The sequence below is a fragment of the Acanthisitta chloris genome, unplaced genomic scaffold (assembly GCF_000695815.1).
Source record: "Acanthisitta chloris isolate BGI_N310 unplaced genomic scaffold, ASM69581v1 scaffold13585, whole genome shotgun sequence".
Classification (NCBI taxonomy): domain Eukaryota; kingdom Metazoa; phylum Chordata; class Aves; order Passeriformes; family Acanthisittidae; genus Acanthisitta; species Acanthisitta chloris.
The window spans coordinates 18,361-31,514 of record NW_008675441.1 but is presented as its reverse complement, the minus strand read 5'-3'; the positions used below and the strand labels follow the sequence as shown (position 1 = coordinate 31,514).

The 13,154-nt window shown below is 41.9% G+C and overlaps 1 protein-coding gene across 1 annotated transcript in view; it reads right to left on the bottom strand.

Annotated features, from left to right (window-relative positions):
* MTMR2 (myotubularin related protein 2) overlaps positions 1–12,021 on the bottom strand; it is a 40,144-nt gene extending 28,123 nt beyond the window's left edge. The window contains exon 1 of the mRNA XM_009075758.1: positions 11,911–12,021. The gene's annotated coding sequence lies outside the window, so the exon portion shown is untranslated. The remainder of the gene's footprint in view (positions 1–11,910) is intronic.
* Between the last annotated feature and the right edge of the window lie 1,133 nt (positions 12,022–13,154).

The following is a 13,154-nucleotide window of genomic DNA, read 5'->3' as shown; positions in this document are numbered from 1 at the left end:
AAAGGTAAGACTGGTCCCTGCCTCATCCTTTACCTCTTCATGCTGTGATTCAGGTACTGCGGTTCTCTGGCAAGCCTCTCCAACCACGTGTTCACACTGCCTCCTAACACAGCAGCCAGCATGCTGCTCCAAAAATCTCTCTCCTGACTGATGTTCCTCCACGACTCATGCACACAGCTCATCCTGAGCAGCTACAGCCAACTCAGGGCGGTACAAGGTAGCAACTACATTTCAAGCAAACTCTACACACAGGGCCTCAGAGGTCTGTGCATCGCTGAACAGTGTTCCAGAAGGACCTGAGAGGGTACATGAAACTCTAAATTCAGGGTTTGCTTTTCGCCTGTGAACAAAAGTACTGATGTGTTTTCCTCCTGTATTGCCTGGTGAGCTGCACAGCCAGCATGACAACCCACAGCCTGTGCTGACTGAGGCTTGAGCCAGGACTCCCTCCTCCTCCCCACCCTGCCAATGCTGCAGTTGCTCCTGTGTCTGGTTCAGTCAAGATGCCTGGGTTCACTCATTGGCTTATCTAATGGAAGTCTTCCATAACCTGGATCATTTTGCCAGGACTGGCTTAGGGTGCAACTACAGGAGTGAAGGCATGTAAAGCCAGAGCGAGGGAGAGAGAGAGCAGCCAGGATTGACCAGGGACAGTAACTTCATCTATGGACACTGCACATCCCTCCAGATAACAAAGATGCATGAAGAAAGCACCCAAAATCCCTCCCAGCCATTTTCCAGTTATTCTCTCTGACTTTATCCTGAATATGACTCCTGAAATCCACAGACAAAGGCCACATTTTTTGGCTTCATACAACTTAAGGGGAGACCACAGGTTTGGGTTACCAAATTGCTGGGTAAAAATTTTCCCAAGTCGGAAGAGATTCTTCTATCCCAAATCACAATCAAAGTGAGAAAAGAGAATCTTTTTTGGCTGGAACAAAATTAAAATGTACCTTTTTCGTGATCCCCCCACCCATGAGTTAATCTCTCCTTGGTAACCTCCTACACACCCCGAATCACTCTGCACATTTTGAACAGATTTGTTATGCATAAAGCCACAGTGCTGGTACGACATGTTCGACCTGACTGCCTGAACACCTTGCTCCTGTATTACTCCTTTCTCTAAACCCACATCTGTCTCTTCTACTGAGAAGACAAGCTCTCCACACTGGGAGCTGGATTTGTTCCAGCTACACACAGTCCTGTTTTCTGTTTCCTACAGAAGGAAACCAGTGGAGACTGGTTCCTTGATACAAACATACAGAACCTGTCCATATAGACAAACATTATACACACACACACACAAATCCCTTTGCCTCTGCAGCCTCTGAACTCACAGACTTGGCGCATCTGTATCTACCTCGTGGGCATGCACTGGTCAGCAGCAACAGGTGAAATATATACTGCAGGACAAGAAGGTACATGTTGTACATGTGCAAAAATATACCCAAAGAATGAGCAGAAATTAAAAAACATGTGTCTTTTAAAATTACATGTGAAATATGGAACTGAAACTCAACAGACATGTGAAAGGGTTTATCTCCTACAGGAAAATATGTGATACTTCACATTTTAATGGACTACCTGGGAATATTCTGCTTGTACTTAACATATCTGAACTTTCCTTCTCCCCCCCCCCCCCTTTTTAAAAAAGTCTTTTTCTCCAGAACTGGCACATGATTAAAGGTCCTCCTTAATCAGCATGTTTGCCACTTTGCAGACAGGGTAGTCAGTAAGCTGCAGGAACACTCATTTCATCTGAAACTGAAGATCTACATCTGAGTTTGTCACCCTAGGCACTCTGAGGCAGTCAGTGGAAAGCAGAAGAACAACGAGATGTACCTTTAGGACGAGTGCCCTTCTTCCCACCAAAGGCTGAAAATTTGGGTAAGGAATGCCAACGCAGATCTCGTAGAGCAAATCCCAACACTAGTGCTTCTTTGTGGCTAGAATATCAATGCCCAATCTCCCAGACATCCAGACATAACTACGTAGTCACAGCCTGTACTTTGAGAGAGGTACGAATGTGCTCTGTGCAGGCAGGCAGAAGAAGAGGAGCCAGGCCAGATCCAAAAACTGCATGAACTTCATTTAAAGAGATATGATTCCAGAGCTTGTAGGACAGGTCATCTTAGCTGAGGTATAAGAGACAGCTTTGGGGTCAGAGGGCCTTCCTGCAAAGACTTAGCCATAGGATTACTTTTACATACTGTATTTATTTATTTATTTGTAAATTTATAACAAAACATATACACTTACATAACCAATGCTTCTCTCCTTTAACTGCCTTTAGGGGTCTCAAACCATGTTCACCTATTCTTTCTGTGAACTGCCCTCCCACTCCACCCCTTTGCTTTTTCATTGCTGTTCCCATCAAAGTCAATCAACACAGGACAGTGCCCTTATGGCAGGTGTATCAAGATTTATCATTACCCCAATGATGCTGTAAAAATGCCTGAAACAGAACAGATAGAGCAGCCCTTTCCATTCATGTTGGAAAGGAGTCCCCTCTATAACTACCTGAAAGGAGGTTGTAGTCAGGTGGGGGTTGGTCTCTTCTCCCAGGCAACCAGCAGTAGGACAAGAGGGCACAGACTCAAGCTCTGCCAGGGGAGGTTTAGCTTGGATATTAGAAAGAGATATTTTACGGAGGGAGTTATTAGGCATTGGAATGTGCTGCCCGGGCAGGTGGTGGATTCACCATCCCTGGAGGTTTGCAAGATGAGACTGAACGTGGCGCTTAGTGCCATGCTCTAGTAACCACGGTAGGGTTGGACTTGACGATCTTTGAGGTCTTTTCCAACCAGGTTGATTCTATACACTTTTATACACTTCCCACAGAGACCTAATTATGTCCAGCTGACATCTGACAGAAGCTGCAGAACTGACACAAATATGTGCAAGAACCAAGATGAATAGGCTTGTTTAGGATAGTTTTTCATAGGTGCATTGGTTTCTTCTCTAAATGAAACATTTCTTACAACAGGAAAAAGAGCACATTATCCGCAGCATTTTACTGCTAAGATGTTTCTGTCTTCTCAATCCTCAATTAGCAGGACCACAGAACAATAGCTGTGCTTACTTGACTGCAAACACTGTACTAGTTTGAGAAGATTTTCAGCTGCCATTTAGGGCTATTTCAAGTGTACTTTGAAAAGTTTTATATGCCAAGTATCCTACTGGAAATGCAATAAAACAAAAACTGAGCAAGTAAATGGACTTTGTTGCTTATTTCTGAATCATTAAGAATACTACAGCAGAAAGACTACAGGAAAGAACAGCAGTATCTCTGCCTGACTGAAGCACAGGGATGTTTCTGCGGATTATGACCAGATGAGTCGAAAAACTATGTTAGAGGCATTCAGAGCTACAAGATATTAAATGCAGGGAAATGTTTTGTGCCTTATTCTTTTGAGATATTAGAAGTTCAAAGGGGAAAAGACAAAACACCATGAACACATGGATCGTTTCAGAATAGGACACAAAGAATCAAAATATACTGTACAAAGACCACATCAAGCCCATTCAGCTCCTAAGAGAGCACTCAGCCAAAGAAGGCTTCTTAGCTCGGTTAAAAAAACAACACAAGAGGTATTTAAGTTACTCAAAAATGTTCTTACAACAGATCACCTATTACACTACTCTAAATAGAGTAATAACATACACTGTACACTACAACTGCTTTTTAACTGCTTTTCTGACATAACTACAAAAATAAATCACAAACTGTGAGCTCTACCTACCATATACATTTTGAGAAAGGAAAAAAAGGCTTGAGAAACCACTTGCTTACTTACCACTGTCTTGAAAAATCTTTTAAAATAAGCTGAAGATCAATGTATTAAAAAGAAAACACAGTCACCAGAGTAATATAAAGGGACTCCTCCGCAGGAGGAAGCAGCCACCATCCAGTGCTTCCCCAGAGTTTTCTGCTTTGTTTTTACCACAATGTTCTTCTCCAGTCAGACCCGACTGTCCAGTGATAAAGAACAGCCTCTCTGGGCTGGTGAATCTCCTGGGCCTTCACTGCACAAGTACAAGGCAAGGCTTAGAAGCTCAAAGGAACACATTGTTGAGTGCCACTCATTCAACCACAGCTGGCTTGTCTCTTCAAGTTTATATGGCTTGGTGCCTCAAGACAATTCTCTCATTAGGCTCCGACAGAAAGTCGTCATTGACTCAACACAGCAATGCTCCCTGGCACAGAAGGTTGCAGATATTATCTATTCAGACATGTCCAACATTTTTTAATACAGAACCGTCTTCAGTGCCAAGGGTTCCACATACGTCTCAAACCACAATGCCTCTGTTCTCCACGGGCTGCTCAGAAACTCTGGACAGCACATTATCCTGACTATCTCTTCTTTATTTGTACCAAATTTTGTTTAGCAAACAACTTATACCTGAAAAAAGATTAAAAGTTTCAAGGCAAGCATTAAACTAGTTCAGTGAAGCTCCTACCATCAGTCTTAAGTAACACAAAAACACTGACCAAAGTCAGAGTTATCAATTCTGTCAACTACAATAAGTCACAGAAAACCGTCTTCATTACCAAGAATTTCACTTTGGAGTTTAGTGATACGTAAAGGATTCCAGACACAGGTAATTATATATTTACGAGTAGAGTAAACGACATACCGAAGGGAACAAAGATGCTTCGTTCCGTGCAAAAACATCTACAGAAAATCAAATCTTGGCAGGTACTGCATGTAGTCACAAATCCACATGCTCCTTCTGAATACCATGCCTGTTCATTCCTGCCTCATTTGTCCTTCAATTTACAAAACTGTAAAGAGGGCGGAAAGCCACCTCTTACCTGGTTCTACTCAACAAAAGGAAAATTCTTGCACTTTGTAGCTAGGAGAAATACGGCAGTCGATTAGGAAGAGCTGAAAATATTTTTGAGCAACATATGAAGGCCATTTGCTTGTTTTCCATAGTTTTCCATTTCTAATAGATGGCAATCATAAACGCTTCCAGAGCTTGCTTTCACTGTGCACTACTTCATTTTCAAGCATTTAGGCACCTCTGTGTAAGAAAAATTAGCAACGTTTGCTCTCTTCTAACTAGATGAGCACTTAGGCAGTATTGTTTCCAGGTAAAGGAGACAGAAGACTGACTGCATCTGGCTTTTCTCCCTACCTAATTTGCATGAAATCAATATTTTGCAACCCAGAGACTGGCTACTCCGTGGGTTTGTTTCCTTGCGAGGGAGAGGTGCAGAAAAGGACTTACTGGGGAGAGGTGCAAGGAGGGGACCAAGATTTTCCATCTCGTAGGACATTTTAAAATGAAAATTACTGTAATTCTTATGAAATATATAGCATCTACAGGCATGAAAACTGGAGTCCTAGAAGAACGTGGCAACAGCAGCGGCTAAATTCCAGTCACTGACAAGACTGTCCTGATATGACCATGATTATGGACAAGAGCATCATTCATTCTCCAGAACCAGACCCTTGTGCCTTTGTTCATCAACTGCTCAATGCTCCAAAGAGAGGAAGCCCATTTCCCGCAGGCACACACACGCAACTTGCATGGCCAAAATCAGAATTTTAACATAGTTAACATATTTTTCTCTGTAAGACTTTCTTACTTCTCCTCTGCTGCTCCTTAAGTCCCTCTGCTTGATACTTTTGATAATGAACTCCCTGTTCTTGAATTTGGCTGTCGGATTTCCCGTGTGCAAAGGGACCTCTGGAAATACTACCTGCAGATCAGGTAAGGGCTACTTCTGCCTGCATAGCTTCTACTCTTGTACACCCACAAAAATGTGTAGCGCATCTCCATGTGAGAATATAACACAGCTCAAAGCAACAATGCAGAGAAACATACAGTTAAGTCTTCATATGGTGACAGTAAAAAGATGAACTGGTTATTTAATTTCACTGCTGTATCACCAGTTCACATCTAGCCAAGTCTTTTGTGACCACGGGTCAATTACCTTCACCATCTGGTGGCTTGTGCAATACAGTCTGTAACTTAATAGTAGTCACAGTCCAGTGCACCAGGAACGAAAGCTCACAACACAGGAGACATCCTTGCATTCGCTATGAACTAGTCTTCTTCGAGGCAGTGCCACAGTAGTCACAGTCCAGTGCACCAGGAACAAAAGCTCACAACACAGGAGACATCTTTGCATTCGCTATGAACTAGTGTTCTTCGAGGCAGTGCCATGCCAGGAGTCAAGGGCCACTTCGAAACAGGAATATTTATCCCCATATATCATTAAGCAAGGGATGGAGCCAAGTGGCAGGGCAGAAAGTCTCCAGCTACCCTGGAGGTGCTTCAGCAGAGGTTTTGCCATGATTTAGTGCTTTCAAGCGAGCATCACTCACTAACTGAAAAGTCCCTTAAAAGCAAGACTGAAAAGCATCACTTAAATGAGTGCTCAGAGTTTAAAACATTATGTCACTCTCTAAACCCAGCTCTTGTTGAACATGTGTTACACATAACCAAAGCCTGACACACTTCCTGCGTTGGCAAGGAGATAGTAATGGAAAAGCTCACTGAGGCTAGTTTTAGTGATTTACAGCAATGGGTGGAGGGGGGAGTCACATCTTTCTTCAATATGTTTTTCTACTAACAATATACATGTTCTACATAAAACTAGTCTAAGCTACTTTGTACTAAAGCTAGAATAAAGTAACATAAAGGTGGCAGAGTCAGTGACTGGCATTTCAGTTAATCCTGCCCAACATCACCTGAGGGACAGGATTTACCACAATGTTAAGTCTACATCTGGAGACATTACCCTGAACATTCTCCACAGCCGGAAGAGAAACACGGTAGGTTTTCGAAAGAGACAAAAGTGCACTTTTACTGGAGCACAGCTAAAGCTGGGATCCACTCTGAGAAATCACTTGCTGCCCCTCAAATAATGTTCCCAAAATCTGCAGCAAGGACTTTTCTAGCTCAGCTCCGTGAGGTTCTCACCTAGCATGGGCATTTCCTTAAAGTCGACATAAATCAGATCATAAATGGCCCATTTCCTGCCATCGAGTACAAAGGACTTGTGGTTGGCTAGCTTGAATGCAAACTTGCCCAAAGGGATTTAATTCAGGAAACCTAAGGAGACAGCAATGGCATCCATTTACTGTCTTGGAATTAAAATACTCCTTCATATACCTTTTGTCATGCATCAGTTATGTATCTAACAAAATAAATCACATGGGCTTGTCTACAGTCTCCAACCACACAGACAATGCAAAATCAATTAAGGTTACACAAGCCACTCTGTTTCTTCCCACTTCTAACCTTTGAGTCCTGGGAATGCTATCCTAATGTTCTTGAATCTCATGTATAAACTCATTGCACATTCATTGATTCCTTGTATATTAAAGATAAAAATTACCATGGAAGGACCAAACAATTATGAAGGATGGATCATATGCTTGTACAGTATTTTGTCGGGACTTTGGGGAAATATCAGGAATCGTTAATCTTATTGTTGTCCTCAAAGAGGATAATGGTTTAATGGTCACAAACAGCAATGCCAAGAGCAAAGATTTTAACCTCTTTTTCTGAAGCCTGCACAACTAAGCAGGTGACATATGAGTCTGCTGTACTGTTTCCTCTGTTCCAGAGAGTGGACTAGAAGCAAGAAGCAATATAAGAAAGTCAACGTATGACTTTGCAACTTCTGGTTTAAGCTTTTGCTGTATACAATCCAAAAGCCAACACAACGGACCTTAACAAATTTTCGGGCAAAGGTACTGTTCTTAAGAGAAGTGGCAGCAGGCTCTGCTGGTCATATCCACTGCTTCTCAACTGCAGATGAAAAGGATCTGACCCTTTTATAAGAGCTACTCCAATGATTTGAACATGGTAAACTTCAGGCATTATCCTTCCTAAAAAGCAACTGCTAACTCAACATGAAAGTCCCTACTGATAAAAGTTAAACATTAACAACAAGACTTAAGTACTCTAAATTGCACACAGACACATCTCTCCATAGGTACAGCAGAAAATATTGTCTGTAAGACTCAGGAGCAAGAAACTCACTGGATTTTATTAACCACCAAGTTCCCAGATCTGTAATAGCTATTTATACACCTCAGCCCCTTTGGCAATGTTGGCTTTAAGGTGTTTTTAAAATCTCAGTCTAAATTACAAAGTATCAGTGTATTTCCAACTCAATTTTCACTCCAACTACTTCAGTTCTGCTCTTGGCTGATCTGTAACTTATGTTAAAACATATGGAAGTGTATTTGCTAAAAATTTTCTCAAAATGTTATTTTCTTTAATCAATTCTAAACAGCTTCTAATTTGAGATTAGGATCAGGGTGGAGGGGAGAACCTAATAATGCTTTGTTGGTTTTATCTTTTGGGGTTTGGGTGGGTTTTTTCTTCATTTTTCCTATGAAACTAACTGAAGCCGCCAAAAGTTATTTAGAGTTAGTTTATGAAGTGAAAATTCTGTAAGTTTTCTGGTGGAAAGGCAATTTAATCTTAGTTCCAGATACTGAAATGCTCAATATACATTTGAAAAAATAAAAAGCCTTCATATAGGTTATTATTAAATACTTTGGAGAAAGATTTAGGAAAAATACTGCATATGCATTCAGTAGGAATCCCCAGTGGTTGTCTCATTTACCTCATTACACACATGCGCGCACACACGCAGAGTGTTAATTGCAGTCCAAAAGAAAACTTCGGGCACAGACTGCAAGAAATTAGATGGGTCCTTCCCCTGTTTCCCTCCTCCCAAAGGACGCCTACTATTCTTCTAAAAATTCCCTGCAGAAAAAGAGAGTGCTAATTGTAGCTATCACAAAGTGTTTTTCCATCGTCACAAAAATTTAATTCCTAAATTTGAGTCAATGCACACGCAGAGGCAGAGACCAAGTAGAGGTAGGAGTGATGATGGATCCACGTAGCAATTCATTCTAGCAGGGAAAACTTAAATACACATCAAGAGCATAATCCCCTAACTGGCAGATCCATGTCAAAAGCTTGAAAAGCTTATTTTCAGCCTCTTAAAGCTAACTGATGCAACACCTTCCTGTGAGAACATCGTGTAGCCCAGGCACTTGCCTCCCATACCACAGTTACCACAGAATGCATTAGTTCCCACTTCAGGGCTTATTCTCTTACATTTTTCCAGGAACAATGTGGGATTTCTTTTTGTCCTACAGTAATGAGGTGCTTAGCTTGAATCTCAGTACCTGTTAAGACTTGGGAGTTTGTGCAGTCTTGTGCTAATCAAAGCTGCACAGGGTGCTCAGGCGTGTAAGGAAAGAGCTAGAACAGAGAACACACTCATGCCACTGTACCAGTTAATAGTATGACCTCATCTGCAATATCAAAGGCAAGGCCACATCTCAGAAAAATCAAAGAAAACAGTGAGAACAATCAGGACCTTAAAAAAATCTCTTACAGAACTGACCTGAAAAACTTGCAGAACTGTCACATGACAGTTCGAAAAAACTGGATGAAAACTGGGCAAAGAATGGTAAGTCCAGAGAGAAGATGTCTATTGTCTTTGACTCAAGAGCTGTAAGAAATCGGCGTTAGCTGACCACCACTGATAATAACTGTTCCACTTGGGAGCTGGCACTAAGCTCCAAGAGGAGCCCAGGGAGCAAACCCTAACTCACCAGCATTTGTGATTGATTTGAGGACAGACTGTGCATCTGGAGTTGCACTAGTAATACCAACACAAGAGACTGTCCACAGGTAAAGAACAGATCTTCCTCCCACCTCCCAGGCTTGTTCTCCAGCACTAGACACTCTCAGGACTGAAGAGAGAAATGGTGAATGCAGGAATTCCTCTAGGAAAGATAAAGTTAACCTGTAGTAGTGGAAACTGCCCCTTTCTCCCTATGCACTAGTACAAGCAGGAGAATGGGAATGCATTTTCTCTAGGTCTGCCTACCACTGACAAGCAGCCACTCAAGTGCAAAGGCATGAAACAGCTTTACACCTACACACAACTGTGCCACTGCAGCCATTCACACCACCTCTCCAGGGGTAAGCTTCAGGTGAAGCATAGCAGGCTTGTGCTGAACTCAGGGCACACAGAGTAGATGCTGGTGAAGAGCAAGAAGCATTTTGCCAGCAGAAGCAGGTGTTCACACTTGGCCTGCGCTGCCTTTATTCTAAATAAGTAATTCTCTGCTTTATCATGACTCCCGAAACACTATTCTAGAACGAATGAAGAGCAACACTTGTTCCAACCAAGGCAGAACTTTAGTTTACTTAGAAATAAAAAGAGGGCAGGTTGTGAAGAAATCACTCTGCAAATCATGGGAACTGCAGCACAGCAAGGAAGCACATGCTTCTAATGGCCTTCAGTAAGCAATACACAGGCATTTTCTGCCAGAAAAATCTATCACGCAGCTAAGTGAGCGTTCCTCTGTGGACATTGTTTTTGACTGTTAGTGGGTACAGTGACCTTGTTGAATGGGGAACCAGACAAGCTCAGGAGATGAGGAATCCCTGCCCAGACATCTTACAGTTCACACAGATAAGATGACAAAAGCAGGGGAAGTCACAAGACACAATCAAGGTCACAAGGAAAACATGTTGAGCCGACTTAACCACTGGGAGGGAAAGACAAGCTGGATTCTAGAGAAGAAATATTGCTTTGTTCTCTACTCCTAAAGGTAGTCATCGAGTGTCACAATAACTGTGAAAAGGCAGTTGAGTTGTACATCAAAACTGAAAAGGGAATTCACATATGCAAACTTCAGTTAGAAAAATAAGTAAGAAAATAAAATAAGTTTTAGATAATATTATATGGCTAGAGCTGTAGTCCTATTTGCAATCTTATTGGTATCAATGAATCACTTAGCCTTAGCCTAAAAATGGTGCTTCACTCCAGCTTCACAGGGAAAAACTTAAGACATATTACAAATTTCTACATCCAAGCATGTTCAGAAGATACTTTTTGTATTCATAGATAAAAGGTGCAAACTATCACAAATTGCACATAAACCACTGATTAATTTCCAGATCTTAGCCTAATATCGGCTAATAAGGTGCCTTTAGAAAGAAACATTCACGTTCTTGTCACTTATGAACAGGTGGACTTTCTGTTAGTAGTTATGGATAACTGAGACAACACTCTTGGGACAAAAAATCAACATGGTTGTCAAAGGAATTAGCTTTGCATTCAGAGGTTTTTATGCGATTTTACTGTGTTTAGATTTTAAAAAGATACTCAACCACGACTGAGAAATGCTCAAGTTGTTACTAGAATGTACCAATACCAACATAAAGTAAAGGTATATCAGCAAACCCCTTGGTTTCATACGAGGGAATGTACCAATACCAACATAAAGTAAAAGTATATCAGCAAATCCCTTGGTTTCATACGAGAAACACACAGATAGCTTTCCAAACTCTTATGACACTGAACTAAACTTTGAATTTATAATTAACTAATCTAACAACAGACTTAAAAGAGCCCTGTTTGGACCTTTTTATGTCAGAGCAATTTATTGTGACACAAGATTATTTTCATCAGCTTGGAGATAGCAATCTTTCTCTGAAAGAAGATACTTCCAAGGGCTCAGTGTTTACAAACAAGCAAGAGTTCTCAAGAGAGAACCTCTCTTACACAGACACACAACAGGAAAAAAGTACTCAACTGACAGTTTGAGGATTTCACTTACTTAAAGCCCCTAAAAGAATGGAGTTGCTTTGAAAATTCATCTCCAATTGTGGGTTGCAGAGTCAGCTTTTTGAAGACTAGACAACTTTACAAAGAAGGAAACAATATGGTAGAGATCAAACTTCAATTTCACCTGTTTGACTTCAGGTCCTTTCATTATTTGGCTGCATAAATTTTGGCATCACTGAAAGCCAACATCATTTTGCCATATCCAACTCACAGGAGCAAGACACATCCTCTGAAGAGGTCACAACATTTAGTTTTTCTTTTTTAAGACAAAACATACATACCCTTAAATCTGGAGAGAAGTTGTCTGCTGAGGTGGAGACTGAGTCAGACGATATAGCAGAAACAGATTTGGTGTGAGTAGAATGGTCCGACTGCGAAGTGGAAGCACTATAAAGAGAAACACCAGAGTGTATCAAAACCAAGCTCAAGAAGGCTCAAAAGCTGACAAGTGTGGCCACTCGCTGACAATCATATCAGGCTTTTTTCACTATTTCCACCCTTTCCATGCTCAGTTATTCAGCCCTCAGCAGTGCCTTAAGAGAACCTCTTTTACTCGCTGTTATCAGGGATTACCAAAGGCACACACAATTCATTACCAAATCACAGCTCTGACTGCGCCAACGTTAACAGAGTCACAGAGTTGAGAAATACATAGAGGGCAGGTAGCTCAGTGTGCAGCTGCAGTGCCAGCTGTGGACTGAGCTCTGGGTGCTGGGAGCTGGAGGCAAGAGGCCATGAACTGCTAACACTTTGCACAACAAAGGTCAAGGAGTCCTGTGGCCCAGCCAGGTGACCGGACACTCAGAGACACAGCAGGAGCCGAGGACCCCCAGACTTTTGTGTGCTCAGACTGGGAAGGTATAAGAGCCCAGGGGTTCCTTTGTTTGGGGTCTCTCCTTGGAAGCACCCAACTCAAGCTGTTATTTTGTCACTGCACCAAGATTGAATTATTTTAAGGATCGAGACAACTGGAACTCTACTGTGGGAAACCTGGGGTCAAGCCAGTAAAGAAGCCTGGTCTGACTGTGTGAGTTTGGGGTGTATAGGGAGTCAAGTGGGGCACCCATTGGCTCACTGAGAGCCACCCACTGCGGAGGGGCTTCAGTCCCAGCTCAGGTGGTGCAAGTGTGACTGCCAGAGTGGCTCTTGGATTGTCAGACAGAAAAGTTTCCTTAACACTTGATCAAATCCTGAATCACAGAAACTAAGGACTTCCATTTCAGGCTTTCAGATGGGAGATATTAGTGCACTGCAAGGGGATAAAAACAGACTCCTGAACACACGCCAGCACAGCTCCAACCACAGCTTTACAGCAGTGGGAGAAATTCAGAATAAAAACTCCTTTCATCACACACAATTTTTCTCCTCCAAGCATACATACAATCCTCATGAGAATTAAAAAGACTCTCCCAGCACACCTCTCTGGTGACAGAAAGTAAGATTTGCTAGATAATCTAGCAAAATCAGCAATTTTCTTTTTCTATACAGTTTTCCTAATATAGCTGTAAGCAATTAAAATAAGCTT